Here is a 17600-nt window from a genome sequence, read left to right on the forward strand (position 1 = left end):
TCCATGACAGGGCACCTAAGACCCTACTGTTCCTTGCCACTTTGTTCAGGTAACTTTGCCTGATTAGTTAACTATTTTTCGGTGATGGATGAAAATGCACTGGACAGTGGGATACTTACTGAGTGCATTTTCAGAGTAAAGCTTTGATTGTGTGGTAGTGAATTAAATCATTAAAAATATTTAAAAACAATTAAATAACATAATTAATTAACATAATCATTTTCTGCAAAGCAAAGACTGGTTCAGTTCTTAACAGTCATCTTAGCAATTATCTCTAATAAATTCCCTACCTGGATAATATTGGGTAGTGCTTCGGTAGAAAAGCCTTATGGATAGAAAGGTTTTTGTTTTGTTTTATTAACATATTCTTTCCTATTCAATTTGGAGTTGGAACTGTTGGGATCCAGGCTTGAAAACCGTATCTGAGATTGTCAAGTGGACTTTAGAATGAGCTCTAGGAGGGGTGGAAGGTTGCAGGCTGAAGCAAAAGCAATTAGTTACCCATCATGGGGTTATTGATCTTCCCATCCTTTCTGTTATTAAGACTTGAAAGGCAAGATTAAAGTGGCTACTTCAATACATCACAATATGGAGTAAATATTAATAACCTTTAGAACGTAGGGACTGCATTCCTCCACGAGACACTGAGAATAACTAGCTCTGACCCCTGCAAAGGGGAGGTGATTGTCAACTTCAGGTGACACCTTTCAATGATGGATAATTTAGAAAAGATATCTGGAAAGGCTGAAATGCCACTTGGAATAAGTGATGTGAATCAGAAATCAAAACAAATATCTCGCCTCTGGCTGTCTGATTTTAAAAGGCCTTTTCACCTCTATTTTTCTATGGAGATTTGACAACAGAAGTCTTTTAATCAAAAGGGCCCCTATCTGATTTCCACATTTTGTGCCTTGCACATTTGGGGAGGGTTCTAACTGAGTCTGGAGGCTCACAGGAATCACAAATAAGGGAAATGAAATGGCTTCACAAAGATCATGGCCTGATTTGCCAAACTCTTGCATTGCCTCCATCTCCAAGTTCAATATTTCTGAGGGCTTCTGTTAATTAGCATTTATTCAGTCAATCATTCTACCACCATGGATGTCAAAGGTTGGTAGTCTGTGGCCCGGGCCTGTTTCAATAAATAAAGCTGTTTTGGAACCCAGTCTTACTTATTCCTGTATGATGGCCAAGGACCTGAAATATGAAGGTCTGCAAATCTAAAACATTCACCAGCTAGCTCTTAGCAAAAATAAAGCTGTTTTGGAACCCAGCCTCACTTATTCCTGTATGATGGCCGAAGACCTGAAATATGAAGGTTTGCAAACCTAAAACATCTACTAGCTAGCTCTTGGCAAAAATATTGCCAAGTCCCGTTATATTATGGAAATTGCCAAAAAAAAGCTCCCAAAATTGTTAAGTGGGATATTTTGTAGCCATAGCTTGTAAGAGCTGTGCAATCTTTTAAAGTATCACTGAGAAAAACATCTTTATAAAATATAGAATTCATCAATGATGAGGCTGAACATCATGGCGGTAGATTGTGGCAGAGGGAAGCAACTCACATGGTGATCAGGAAGCAGAGAGAGAGAGAGAGAGATCTCCTCTTGCTGAATACAAATATATACTGCAAGACCATGCCCTCAATTTCCACCTCCTCTAGCCACACTCCCACCTGCCTTTAGCTACCACACAGTTAATCCCTATCAGGGGATAAAATCACTGACTGGGATAAGGCTTTCACAACCCAATCAGTTTTCCTCTTAACCTTCTTGCATTGTCTCACATCCAAATCATAACAGTGCATTGGGAATACCAGGCTGCTTGCTCTCTTTATCTGTGGGTGCCAGAGATTCTGCTTTCTGGAAGAGAAGCTAGACACTGGTAAATCTGAAAAATTCACCAAGTGGAGTTTTACTCAAGAGAGTTTACAGCCAGTTCGTGAATGGACGCCACTAAATCTTCAGGATGTCTTCCTGCTACCATGTTCTTCCTTATCCCTGCCTGCCTCCTTGGGAAAAGGTAACTTATGCCCAATGCTGTAAGCAATCACTGTGCTTGCTATCTCACAGGCCAGGCCAATGTCCCTTCTAGCCCCACAATATGCAGAATGGAGTAAGTTGTCCATTCTGTACTTGAGTGAGTTTACATCAACCTCCATAATGTGCATCTATGCAGATGGTGGCCAATGGGACCAACCATTCTTCCTTAAGATGTCCCACCATCCCTCCATGGTGTAGTCTGACCCAATGGCTCCAGTGAGAAAAGTACAAAACCTGTCATCTCTCCACCTCTCCAACTAGTCTTAGATACCTTCAGAAAAAGAATTACTGTCATATGGACCAGGCTTGAGCTATGAGAGACACAAGCTAGCTTCCACGAAGGGTTCCTCCATCAAGAGATAAGCGTCCTGGGGGCCTCTCACACGTGCATTTCTGATGATCTGAGCACAAGAGAAAGATGTTGATGACTTCCCACGTGATGTTCCTTGTGGGTGTCCCTTTCAACAGTGAGGCTGTGATTGACATCTCTAGTGGCAGGACTATTCTCGGAGGGAAATTAGTATCTCTCCTCTCACCTGGGAAGACTGAACTAAATATGCAATTTTTATAGGATGCAATCTTGGTCAAATTAACCCAGTCTGAGAGCCAGACCCAGTGCAAACTGTAGAATATCTATACACTTGCATTTCTCATGGAAAAAAAACTGATGTTCATTTAAAATTCACATCAGCATTAGCAAAACCATATTTGCCCCAATCTGTCATCTTTTCATGACTTCCATTTTTTATTTTGGGTTCCTGGGGATTGAACTCAGGGGTGCTCAACCACTGAGCCATATCCCCAGACCTATTTTGTATTTTATTTAGAGATAGGGTCTCACGGAGTTGCTTAGCACCTTGCTAAATTGCTAAGGCTGGTTTTGAATTCGAGATCCTCCAGCCTCAACCTCCTGAGCTGCTGGGATTATGGGGGATTACATGTGGGCACCAATGCGCCTGGCTCATGACTCCCATTGTGTTCTCACTTTCTTGCCCCACACTTCCCTGTAAACACTCTTGCTCTTTCACCATCCTCTGCTCCTCCCATTCTTTCCTCTCATTACATTTATTTTGCAAAGACTAGGAGCTACATAGGAAAGGGAAGATGATGAGCAGCTCAAGATCAAGGGTAGAAACCTATTCAGTTGGGAGTTCCAGGTAGGGAAGAGTGACTATTCCTGCAATATAGGATTTGGGCTCTATGTCACCTGTGCTCTGAGTGAATGAATAGTGGCCATTCTCCTCATCCCTCCTCTGAGGACCCTGCAGTCCTCGCTGCCTTTAGTTTTCCACATTCCCATATCCATCAAGCCCTGAACATGTTCCTTCTAAAACATGTGTTTTGAGCTCCAGCCCTGACCATAAATATTGGACTCACACTGCTCCTTCCCATGGAGAGGGTAAGTCAAGGGCGATGCTGCTCCTGGTGCAGACAAAGGAGTGAAATGAGCTGGTTAATCCCTGACAGATGAGAAGCAGCTCATGTTCAATCTGTGGATGTGCCCATGGATATTACCCAATGTAGGAGAAAAGCAGGTTAGAAGGAGGGGATGTCCTTGGCTTATTTTGCTGTTGTATCTTCTAATTATTTCAAGAGGTCCTACTCTTTCCCTCTTGACTTGAAGCCCCTTGAGGGCAGGCAGTTTTTGAATGTATTTATTCTTTTTGCAGCTTTCGAGGTGACCTAGCAAACAACCAAGGACAGAGCAGATTCCTAGTGAGCTGAGGGACCAAGGGCAGCACACAGGAGCTAGTGTTCTGTAGACCTGAGGAACGTAGGAGGATCACCTTTCTGATCCAGCCAAGGGAGTAGCCAGAGATCCTTCGGGAGGGCACCATCTCCCTTACAATATTGGCTGAAATCTTGTTTAAATGCTTTATCATTTGACTCCCGTCTCCATCTGAAAAGAGAGATGATATCCAGTCTCTTTTTGATAGCCATGAGATTCAACAGAAAATGTTAATTTGGGGGAGGGAAGGGTAGAGTTTGGAGAGTTTGACCAAAGAGCAACATCATCTCATGAACAGATCGATGGTGGTCCTGAATTCACACCTTGGCACCAATGACGACGGACACTGAGATTTGAAGAAGGTCTTTCCCTCCTCCTTCATCTTTCTCTCCATGTCACCTCATGTCATAGGGGGGTTAGTGATCAACATAAAATAATAGAGCCCTGGAGCCCAGCGTTTCCAAGGAATGTGGTAGCATAGCCTTGAGGTGGGTCAGACGACCAGACTCTGAGGCAGAGACCTCTGAAGCAGCATCTGAGGCAGAGTTTCTCTCTCACTTCTTCTTGTTCTCCTGCCTCTCACCCCTCTTATTTACCAAGGTAGACCACAGACACTATTAGAAGCACTCTTCCACAAGGTCATACAAACCAATGATGCTTTTCCTCAACATCAGCTGTAAAATGGAAAAGAATCACTCTAACATTCCCTCGACTTGCAGTGTGAAGAGTAGGCCATAAAGAAATTCTTTGACCTACTTTGTTCAACTGCAGGACATAAACCTTCATGCCAGATAGGCGGGGCTTGCAGGGTACCCCCTGAGCCTAGTGACAGACCACACCCTTCCTGTCCAATTATTTGTCCACAGCGCTGTCTATGCTTCATCAACAAAAAATGGATAGTTCACTCTGGGTCTTTATGTGTTCAATCCATAGGCTCCTATGTCATGGAAAACCCTGGTCCAATAAATTTTCTATGCTTTTCTCTTGTGAACCTGTATTTGTTACAGGGTATCAGCCGTGGCATTGGGTGATGGACAAGAAAGGGACCACCCACTCCTTTGGCCACTCCTGCCACTTCCTTAATAATACATCATCTCTGTATTCTAACTGGAAATGAGCAATGCAAAATGCACTCTAAAAAGAGAGAGAGAGAGAGAGAGAGAGAGAGAGAGAGAGAGAAACAGCCATGTGTTACCAAGAGTTAAGTTTTCCATGTACCATGGATTGTTCTCCTTCTTTAAAATACACGTGGGCTATTCCCATGGTTCTGAAGGTTGATGGGGGCCCAGTTTGCCATCTACATCACCCTAACCTAACGCATGCTCCTGTTTTCCCAGGCTTGGCTCAGTCCTTTCCTCACTTGGATGCAATACTTAGGCTGCCTAATTGGGCTTTATGAATCAAGTCCTCCTGGATTTCAGTCATTTTTTTTCCTGGTTACCCATTTAGGCTTTTTCAGGAGCTTGGCCTGGGGCCAGAGGCAGGCCAGGCCTAGGGTGAAACTGTCCCCAGAGAAAGCATGTCACAGGTGTGGAGGAGCCTGACTTTCCTGGTTATCTTGCAAAACCGCATTTGCTCCTGGCTGAGAGCAGACTGCTCTTCCCCTCCCCTGACTTCCTCCTAACTTTGAGAACAAAGAAGCCAACTCCTTGAAGACAGGAGGTGTTTGACAGTGTTTGAAATTATTAAAAAGAAGAAAAAGATTCCTCATGGGTTTGGACGGGGCTTTCCCCTCCCCTTGGTGGAAGCTGGAGCTTTAGTTAACATTCTGATACCAGGCAAGGTTTACAGGGAGTCTGAATCAAGCCTCACCAAGAATAAAGGATTTCTTCCTGCCATGAATCTGCTGAGATGTGTTCTTGGGGGCTGGGTGCTCTCCCCTTTAACCACATCCAGCACGTGGGTGGCTCTGGGCCCCCTGAGTTCACAGGGTGGCTTTGGGGAATCTGCTGTTCAATCTCTGTGTGGACCATGTAAATATGTGGTTTTCCATGTCATTCTTTGCTGCAGAGTCACCATCAATCAAGTCGCATTTTAAAACGTGTTGTTGGAGCAGTGTTTATGTGCTATGAGTATGTGGGGGAGAGAGGGAGGGAGGAAGAGGGTGACCTTTCAGAAATGTGGCCTCTGAGGCTATTGGGGTGAGGTCCTGACACCAATTTGCACATTTCTTGGGGGGACTTCCATTCAAATCAATAATTATTTGCTGAGTGCACACAGTATCATTCAAAATGATTCAGGGTCATGCTATTTCTTAATGACAGGGGTGTGTCCTGAGAAATGTGCCATTAGCTGATTTTTGTCCTGATGTGACACCAGAAGGTACCCAAGCCCAGATGGCAGAGCCTACCTCAAACCCAGGCCATGGGGCAGGACCTATTTTTTTTTAATTTGATCTGACACAATAGTGAGAATTTTCACCCAAATTTTCTGCCAATTGACAAAAAGGATCCCCTTCCTCCGGTACGCAGTTACCCGTTTCTGATTTCCTCCTGAGCTCTCCCAGCAGTGCTTTGTTTGTCCATGTTTCCACCTACTTTCTGTGTATGATCATCTATGCATTCCCTAAACCCACAGATGATGTCCCCGCCATGCCACTTGGCTCCCTCTGGGTACTGGCTAGACTCTTCTTCAGATTTATATTTCTACCAAGAGCCTATTCAAGGAAAACTAGATTTTTTTCTATCACACTTACCCAGGTCCTTCCATTCTCTATCTATTACCCAAATTGCAAAGCTACTTCCACATTATTAGAAATTCATGACAGCAGATATCAAAAATCTGTATTGGATACCCACTGGAATCATAACAAATTACCCTGTTGGTTGGCTCAAAAGAATAGATATGATCTCCTAGTTCTGGAGCCCTAAAATCTGAAGTCGGACTTTTTGAGTTCCCATTAGGGTGACCCCAGGCTGTGTCCACACTGCAGGCTGCAGAGGAGACTCTCTCATTTGCCTCTTCCAGCTCTTGGTGTGTGCAGCGATTCCTTGGCTTGTGGATGGATGATTCCTATCTCTGTCTCTATCTTCATATCACCCACTCTTTCGTCTGTCTTCTTCTCTGTGTGTCTGCATCCTAATTCCTCTGCATCTCTCTTGTAAGGATAGATGGGATTGTGTTTTGTTCACAATGCATAATTGAGGATAAGGTCCTCCTGCCAAGATTCTTAAGATCTAGACTATGGGTGCAACTCCAGGTAGACCCAGAAGTTATTCAATATTAATCTTCTCTCCTCCCCCCAACCATGTATATGTGATTAAAGATATTTTACACGCACATAAGTATGCATCTATATGTATGCACCTGCCTAGCATGGAGTAAGGCTCTGGGTTCAATTCTCAGCATCACCCCATAAGAGAATATTCATTCTTGCCATTTAAAGCATTATAGTAATCACTTCAAATTAGATTTCACTTAGGACCTAAATAGGGAACTTAATGCTGGGTGCAGTGCCATATACCTGTAATCCCAGTGACTTGGGAGGCTGAGAAAGGAGGATTGCAAGTTAGAGGACAGCCTTGGCAATTTAGCTGAGGCCTTAAGCAACTTAGTGAGATACTGTCTCAAAATAAAACATTAAAAGGACTGGGAACATAGCTCAATGTTAAATCACCCCTGGTTCCATCCCCTGCTTAAAATAAAATTGATTAAACAAAAGATAACTGAAAATGTGGCTATTATTTACATTTTACCAATGAGGGAATTAAAACCAGAGAGGCTATAACTTCCCAGAAGTCCCACCATTGATTGTTCTGCTTTCTTAAACCGAGACTTTGCCATATTTCTCCCACCTTTACTGTGGTTTAGCAGTTGACATTTTTATTTTAAAGGAAAAAAAAGATGCATATTCACAAAACCTTCACGGGCTCAATCAAAACCCATGCTTGCCCCCCTTTATTGTTAAAATAACCAGTAAAGAGAGTGATCAATGGCAAGTACATACATCAAGGGGTTGCATTGATTTCTGGATTCTCAAGTGTCCATTCATTCTCCTGGTCTGCCCCAGGTGAAGGAGGCCTCGCTGTCTGAGGGTCGTAGGACATTTAGCAACAATTGGACTCTGAGTATCTTAAAGCACCACTTTGCTTCGTGTTCCCCATTTGGAGAAAGATTTACGGCAAGAACCTGGATGAGATGAAGGACTCAGGCTGGCCAGTGTGGAGGGTCCACTGAGCAACGATAGTCACCCACGAGGGGGACCAGATGAAAGAGGATGGGATTCCCGAGAGGGAAGACGGGTATCGCAGGCACGTTTGAACACTCATGATGAAAACAAGAAACTCTGGGGCTGGAGAGGATGGGTTGGAAAGTAAGAGGTCAGCCATTGACAGTGGCCTGAGATGGATAGAAAAGGCTACTGTGGAAAGTTGGCACAGATGCTGGGTTCAGCAGACACATGCAGCCGGCCGGGCAGAGAGAGAGCAGAAGGAGATGATGAGATCATGGTGGGTTTTTGTGGGGCTGGAGAAGAGCTCAGGGACCAGATTGGAGGGGAAGACAATTTGGAGAATTTTCTTAAAACACTGAGGTGCTTTTTCTTACTTTATAAAATAACTTATTGCCATTAGTCTAAGCAGTGACACTGCAATCATAATTGGCAGGTACATGTGTGCAAACTTATGCATTTGGGTCTGTTGTAAATATGCGAAATGTTACACACACCCCATGAGGCAAAAGCCTGGGAAATAAACATCACTGTCAGCATCACTCACAAAAATGATCACTATGAAGATTTTCTTCTAAGCCTTTCCTATTGTGCATACTTATTCGTATCTATTTATAGACTTTTTTTTTCTGCTTTGGGATTATGATATACAATCTCTCCTAGAGCCTGCTTTCCTTATTTAAAAAGCTTCTATGAAAATTTTTCAAAAAATTATTCCTTAAAACATGACTTTAATTATGCTATAGCTTTTCATCCAGCATAGGTATATTATAATTAATTTAAATAGCTTTTCATCCAGGATAGGTATACTATAATTAATTTAAACTATTACTTATTATTGTATATTTAGATTTTCCTTCTGTTTTACCCTTTCATGAACATTGATCTGATTAGCAAATCTGTAGCTATATATTTTTGCCCATGTAAATTAGATTCCCCTGCTTTAAATTAGATTTCCCCTGTGAGACCAGGTAGACCCAGAAGTTATTTAATATTAATCTTCTCTCCTCCCCCCAACCATGTGTATGTGATTTAAGATATTTTACACACACACATAAGTATGCATCTATATGTATGTATGCATGTATCGATTTATGCACATCCCGCACCCAGAAATTACAAGATCCTGCTAAACAGAGAGCAATACACCAGAGAAACCTGAGAGGTAGGTGAGCTATATACATGCAGGATTCAAACTCAGTCCTGTTTGATGTGAACCTATAAGTTCTTTCCTTACAACACTTCTAATAGCAGCAATAACTAAACACTAACAAAGTACTAAGCAAAGTACTAAGTACTCTAAACTCACAGGACAAGCAAACAGATTTGAATCTGGCTCGAGGTTGAACAGCTGGTTCCCATGTTTTTCCAAGAAGTCTAAGAGAGTGAAAATAGATGTCAAAACCTGACTTTGTACTTGAAAATTCTCTGTGTGTTTGAGATGGAACCCCCTTTGCATCTATCACAATCCTACAAATATCCCATGGTGGCAGTAGTGGGTATTATTTAACAGTACAGGCTCAATTCAGATCTCAGCTCTGGCACACCCCAGCTGTGTGAACTTAGACAACTTAATTACCATCTCTCTGCCTAAGTTTCTAATCTCCACAATTTGCATAATCATAACAGGGAATTGATAAAAATGGATTGAAACTCTTATACAAAATGTAAGTACTCCCTTGCAGTGTAGCTCTGATAAATGTTAGCTAATATCCAAATAAGTAATAGTAACCATGGCAGAGCATTATATAAAAAGTTCTGCAGGCATGGAGAGACAGTCTGCCATGGGAGCTAGGCCAAGGGCTTTGGGGCAGTGCTTCCTCACTCCTCCAAATCAATACGTGCACGTCCCCACGCCTGCTGTCCTCTGCATATCCTAAATAAGACATCTGTAGCTAATGTGGTAAGAAAGGAGCCGGGGATGCAGCATGAAAACACTCTACACTTAAAAAGGACATTGGACCCAGCACATGAAGGCGGTGGGGGCCCTGGGGGGACAGTGAATAATTCACACGAGGTGGCCAGAGTCCATGTTTCCAAACTCAGCTCAGTGATTTTTACCGCACCACTTTGCTTCATTTGCGGAGGTGTACAATTGTGTGTGTGTGTGTGTGTGTGTGTGCACCAAAATGTGTACTTACAAAGATGTATCATGTATGTGTATTTACATGCATATATGAAATGCGTATATGCATGACTATGACTATTAGTGGATATTTACATGCATGAATATATGTATTGATATCTGTGCAAGCACATACACACACACACACACACACACATAAGCATAAATATTTCCTTCTGTATACTCTAACCAGTACCTACTGGCAGCTGGGTTGCATAATTTATGTCATGAATAATTGATACTATCTATACAGGGAGTTGAGGTTAATTTACATCAAGATGTTTCTTGCACACATTTAGCAATTTTTTCACAGCTACATGTAGCGCTGTGTGAATTTAGACTTGGTTTTCGTGTTCATCAACGTGGTTTTTCTGATCCAGTGCTGAACTATGGAGATGTTTTCATAGGAGCGTCTCTCAGGAAGCAAAATCAAAGGTCATTGTCACTGAAGTCTGCATTTTGGGTACTGCTGTATCCCTTTGCTTCTCTGTCACTGGGAATAAGAGGAGCTGGGCTGGGCTGTGTCAGACAAAAGAGCCAGAGAGAAAAAGCCAGGAGACTCTGCTCCATTTCTTACCTATTTAATTATTCACAAACCATGTGCAAAACCCTGCCCTCCTTGTTTCCCCTCACAAGAATGGGGCTTGTAATCCATTCCTTTAATAAAAACTAGGTTGCACTGTACCTTTCACTGAAGTGAACAGCCAATGTCACTACCTCACTCTGTTTCCCTTAATAACCCTCCTTCATCTCCTCTAATATCAGGGTAGCATTTCCTTCTATCTTAACTCTTTCTTTTCCCTTGTATAATAAACCAGGCTCAGTGGTGGCCAAGGAAGATGGGGATGGGTCTATCTGTCAAATGCCTCCATCTCCTAAAACTTGGCTCTGCGGAAGTTAGAACTCAGCTCAGGAATCTTGAATGGATTTGATTTCTTTGCATGAAAATAATGTTCTCTCCCATCACCAGGATGTAGAGGGGTGAGGAATGTTGGGCTGTTATCCTATTTTGATTTTCCTCAGAATGTGATGCTGGGGATCTGCTTACAGGCAATTTCAGCCTCGTTACCAGAATGTGTGTGTCGTGGCAAAAAGATAAGATGCTCAGCTTGAAGGTGAAGGCAGTCATGTGCCACTACATCAAGAGCTGGAACACTATGGTAGTGTGGGGAACATGACTGACAGGCAGGCAAGACCTGGTATAGTACACTTAGGGAATCCAATCAATGAATGGGTTGTTTCATTCCCATGCATCATGGGAATTACTCACTATTTTTGGCCCCAAATGACTCACTTCTTTTAATTTTATGCATGTGTTTTAAAAGAAAGTTGGATGATTCTAATATCTCCCGGCCCTTCCTATGTACACAACAAAAGAAAATATAGCACTATTGATTTGAATTCAGTGGGTTCCTTCTATAGACAATACAAGACATAGAACAGCACCTTGGGATGCACTGAGGTTCAGAAATCTCAAATGATAACAATAAAAAATCATAATATAAAGTAGCTATCATCTAAGCACTTCCTGTGTCCAAGGTTCATTAATTTAGTCTTTGCAATAATCCTAGCAAGAAACTGTTATTCTTCCCAATTTATGTGCAAGAAATGATGTTCACCAAAGTTAAGAATGCTTGATTTTAAAAAAAACTTAAAATAATAATAAAAAATTCATCTTTGAGCAGAGTTTATATATATATATATATATTAGCTGTTGAGGGACCTTTATTTTACTCGCTTTTTTAGATGCCATGCCTAGGATTGAACCCAAGGCAAGAGCTCTGCCACTGAGCCACAGCCCCAAGCCTTTGAGCAGTTTTTTTTTTTTTAATGCTGAGGTTTCTCAGCAAAATCTTCTTTGATTCCCACAATGGTCCTGTGAGAGGAGGGTTGCTTTGTCACTAGCAGAGGAGGAAATGTAACTAAATTCTCCATCGCTCACTTCCTAAGTACAGTAGCCAGCCTTAGCCCACTTGCCTTCTCTAAGCCTGCAACAGGGATCTTGGTCTCACAGAAACTGCATAACCCCATCTTTGGAACCCAGAGTCTCCTTTGCAGAATGGAGAAGTAGCAGAGTTGCACAGATATTCCAGTCCTAGTGTCATTGAACAGGGTAGAACAAAAGCAGTGCTCTGGAAATGAAATTGCAAAGCTCATGAGACTGTGCTTTCGATTCAATCAGAAGAGCTAAGCCATTAGAAAAAAAGCAAAAACACAAAAATCAAAGAACAGAACTATTTATTGGATAAGGTGGCAGAGACCCACTTGGCCTCGGAGAAATAACCAGGCATATTCGGGCTGATAACCAGGTCTGGAGAGTGAAGTGTACACACTACCCGCGAGTTTGTTTGTCTAAAAGAAGAAGAAAATCTCCCAGCACCGAGGGCAACGGAAGGTTACCAGCTGACCTTTCAGGAAGTGCCGAGGAGCAAGGAACAATCAGCTTGGGGAGAATAGGATTCACAAAGTGCTGTTTGTTTTCTTCCATTTGATTTCTATATTCAGCAAAGCACTTCCTTGAAACAGACACCCAGAGCTATCACTTATCCACTTTGCCATTATCACATCTGAATCTCACAGGCCCACCTCAAATGCAGGCAGATACACACCTGCAGATCCTGAATGGATTTCCTCAACAAAGCCGTCCGGTGGACGCACATGGACACATACTTTGATCAACCCATCTCTTTGTGACATGAAACCAGATGTACCAGCAGAAGGGGCTCCAAAGAAAGATATGCTTCTAGGACCAAACACATTGCCCTTTCCCAAACAAAACAAACAAAAGGATTATGTCTCTCTTTTCAGAAAAGATTTAGATGCAATAGAAGATTGATGGATGCTCCTCTGTCAGACAGCTACCTTGACACAGGTGCTCCCGATTAATTTCTATGAGCCAGGTTCACTGTTCACCCCATGGTCAGACAATTAAAAAATAATTATATGGGTGAACCTTCTTATGTCATCCCATTCGGGGACGTGAAACGGCACTTATAAACATTTCACAAATCAAAGATTTCATTTTATTCTAAAAAACTAAATCTATACCTTAAAGACTTAAAAACAGCCTACTACAGTGAAACAGTCACAGAAGCTCAGTCCACAATTGCTAAACTGTGGAAGCAACCTAGATGCCCTTCAATAGATGAACGGATCAAGAAACTTCGGTATATACACACAATGGAATATTACTCAGTGTTACAAGAGAATAAAATCATGGCATTTTCTGTTAAAGGGATGGAGTTGGAGAATATCATGCTAAGCGAAGGAAACCAATTCCCCAAAAAACAAAGGCCAAATGTTCTCTCTGATAGGTGGATGCTGAACCATAATGGGGGGTTATAGGAAGAATGGAGGAACTTTGAGCAAAGGCAGGGGTGCAGAGGGAGCATGGGTGCATAAAAGATAGTGGAATGATATGGACACCATGTAACTACATCATGTACAACCAGAGAAATAAAAAGTCTTGTTCCAAACAACAACAACAACAAAGATTTAGTTGTATTCTGGTATATGATTTAATGAACAAAAGTATTGATGTTATAGAATTGAAAGTTCCATCAGACAGATCTATCACCAAAACCAAAAAGAAATACATCTATTATGCAAAATGCACGAAACAGAATAATGTACAGAAGAACTCAACTAGACAAAAAAATGCTTTATTTCCACTCTAATTTTGCCTATATATATTGACATAGATGTATGACAACATTATATAAACGGGTAACACAGTCATTAAAAAGCAACCAACCAAGTAATATCCGTGGTCATTGAAAACTAATTGCAAAACACAGTTAAGTAAAACATCAATGTCATTTTTTAGCAGCACAACATTTTGACTGATATCCGTTATTTCTGTTTGCTTTACTATGTAAAGGACCTTATTTATGTGGCGATGGATTTTTGTGTTTCTTATAGAGCCTATGTGCCCTGGGGAAGAATTTTAAATATCATGAAACTGAATTCCTTCCAATTTCCTTTCTCATTAGGAAGATGGGAGAGACTGGCCCCTTAGCAGAGATTTGACTGAGAGAGAAAAGAGATGATTATGTGCTCTATTACCAATTCTGATGGATGTTATGGTATTTAAAATGAACAAGGCTCTCTTTGTCATTTCATTAACACGATTCCTTTTCAGAGAATGAGCAGTCTCATCCACTCCCTCCATTTTGGAAAAACAACCCAATTTTTCTAAAGCTCATTTGAGAGGACAATGGTCATTGATCTCTTGATTGAGGATCTGCAGGGTTGCTGGGGGTACTGTGTCTGTGGCTTATCTCAGGCTGCCCTCCTATAAAAAGGGCTGAACTCTGATTCCAGAAGAATCATTTGAGGCTTGTCAGTGCAGAACATCCTAATCATAAACTGAGTGGAGTGTGAATTCCACTGCATTTGTTTTTCTCATTCTTCCTTTTCTTTTCCCTTCTGGGAAGCGAATCTGAGATCAGAATGTACTGTTTTAAAAGAGTTCATAATTCAGCAAGCTGAATTTATTTATTTGAAGTGAACCCCACTACAAGGATTTTGTTTGCCTATTATTTTTCTTGTATCCTCAGAAATCATTTTATAATCTACAGTTTTGCAGATTAAAAGTCATGCCTCCAAGTTGGCCCTGTTGAAAGAAATGTAGGATAAGAAAAATAAAAGTAACGAATCCTTACAAACACTGGGGTTTTTTTTTTCTTTTTTGGTACTGGGGATTGAAATCAACCACTGAGCCACATCCCCAGGCCTATTTTGTATTTTATTTAGAGACAGGGTCTCACTGAGTTGCTAATCACCTTGCCATTGCTGAGGGTGGCTTTGAATTTGAAATCCTCCTGCCTCAGCCTCCTGAGCTACTGGGATTACAGGTGTGCACCACCGCACCCAGCTGAGTTTTTTCTTTTGCTTTGGAATATTTGAAGAATTATATAGCCTCCAGAGAATTACTTACTCCACCTCTGAGGTTGCTGGGATCACAGGTTCACCCCACAGCTGGCACATGCCATGCAGTTCTGAGGATAGATCCTCACATCTTTCTGCTCTTGTACAAAATACCCACTTGTATAATCAGTGAACCACAGGCTATCTGAGCCCACCCTCTTGGCATGATTCTTCCAAGAATGGAAAGAAAGAAATCAAGATGATCTGCATCAATGCTAATTAAAATAAAGGCCCAGATATCTGCATAATTTAGTTATTGAAGAATAAAGTTAAAAAAATGGAAGCATACTTTAACTGCTCTATTACAGAGAAGTGTGTGGAATCCTTTGCAATTGCCTAAGTTTCTGGCCTAGTTGACCTTGGCCTTTGGTCAGCAATGTTATATCTTGCTTTAATGTGGCTTCTCCAGCTTCAGTGAACCCCCAAGGCCCTCACTTTGCAAAAACAACTGATTCATTCTTTTGAATAGAGGTGGAGTCACATTTTGCGGATCTGAGGCTCACATAGGTCAGAGTGACTTATTTTAAGAAAATGTAAAACAATACAAATACACAAGGTATATGGGAAGCATATCTTGATTAAGGATGAGAAAATACATCATAACAAGTTAGTATAGACTTGAGAGTCAGACCATTTTCCTCCAGATGTTTGATCAGAAATTCTTAAGTAGAAACCATTCCTGGTTGTTTCTGAATTTCCCTCTCTAGCTTTAGTAGTTCCACTATTAATGTGGATGTGCACCAGAGGGAGGTCAGGGATGGAGGCTTTTGCAGCATTAAGGCACACATCTGTCTGAACTGCCCCTCCTGCAAGCAACCTTCCCTACTGTCTGTCTGCTTCTGGCCTCCTGCCCCTCCTCTGCATCCTGTGATCTCTTCTATCTTAGCATTTGCCACCTTGGGTATAACAGGGATCTTTGGAGTAGGAAATTTGAATCCCTCTCCATTTTATCTTTGGCTGCTAGCACAGTCTGCATGGTGTCGCATGCATGAATCAATATTTCCCATTTCCCAATAACAACAAACAGTTGCATAGCAGTCACTATGTATCGCACTCTGTTCTAAGCATCTGACACAGGAACATTATTATTGATATTATGTAGATGGGGAAACTAAGAAGTAGAGAGCTTCGATTACCTACATGTGGCCAGACAACTAGCTCAGGTCAGAGCCGAAATTCAGACCTACACAAAGTGCAGACTCAGTCCCTGCTCTTGACCTTGTGCTATATAAAGCTAATAAAAAGGAAATGCTCTATGAATATTTCTTCCTTCCTGCTTTGAGTGGCATCTGAACTCCAGGCCTTAAGGCATATGCTTTCTTACAATGATTGGCTCATTAAGAACTGATAATCCAATTTGTGGATTTTTTTGAAGATTTGCAGCCTCTTCGGGCCCCCCTACAGTTCCTTGCCTGTAGGAAGCATTTACACGCTTGTTACCATCTCCCCAGAGATGCTGGAGGGAGGGGGTCTACATTACGGCCGACCATTTTCTGCCACCCCCTCCAGTTATTCTAAATGCTACTGGGGGACCTGAGAAGCTGTTAGAATGTGTGTTCTAGATGGGAGGCAACTCTTCATTAGCTGTACTTAGCCTTTACTACCCTCAGGGCCGGCAGTCCAGACGAATGCAATCACGGGGAAAAGTGTTAAGTATACAGAGGAAGCTCAGAGGATACCCTTTCAGCAAAGTGAGGACAAACGGGTAGCAGTGCGACAGGATAAAAAACTATATTTAAGGAGGATTAGGAGACAAATTGCAGGAGAGGACGAAATGGGAGACCGTGAGTAAAGTGAAGAGCACCCGGGTTCTTACACGGTAGGAGTTTCCCAAGTACACAGGCACCTATGACAACCAGTTCCGATATGTTGTTTTAAAATAATTATTTGCCCAAAGAGATTTTACTGTGGTCCTCCCACCCACCCCCACACACACCCCAGTCTATTGAGTCTCATAATTGACTTTGAGAACCTTCCTTATGAGAAAAATGTTATCTTAGTTCTGAAAATAAAATCACCTGCTGCTAAGTCCCATCAAAATAACTTATACTTCTGCTTTCTAGACAGCAAGCCCAGTTTACTAAAATTCCCCTCACTCCCCAATCAAGGTTGATTTCTATGAGGTCAAATTTCCCTTTTGTACGAGTAAGAAATAATAGGCCATGGGGAGATTTTTCTTGCAATTAAGGGCAACTAAAAAAGGGAAGGCTTCTCTGTTCAAGAGATAGCTTTTGTGATTTTGTAACCCAGACGATATATGCTTTCTGCAACATTAATCTGCCTCATTTGCCTGAGATGAGAGGTTTTTATATGTCATTCCCAGGAAAGAATTGGTGACCTTAACTGTATAATGGAGTCGAGTTCCTATAAACTCACCATGATGGGGGTTCGTGGCATATTTCAAAGCATTTGCAGAGCCTGGCAGAAATGGGCAGAATTATTTCACAGTAAAATTTCACTCATTTAGGAGGCAGTCATTGAAGTTTACAATCCTGTGGCAATGGCAGCGGTGACCTTAAGCAGGGCACCACCTACCCAGTTCAGCTGCATAAGCCGATTGAGGGAAGCAAATTATTCTAAAGCATCTGCTATCAATTTACAGGCACC

This window comes from Ictidomys tridecemlineatus, chromosome 16 (assembly GCF_052094955.1).
Source record: "Ictidomys tridecemlineatus isolate mIctTri1 chromosome 16, mIctTri1.hap1, whole genome shotgun sequence".
NCBI lineage: Eukaryota > Metazoa > Chordata > Mammalia > Rodentia > Sciuridae > Ictidomys > Ictidomys tridecemlineatus.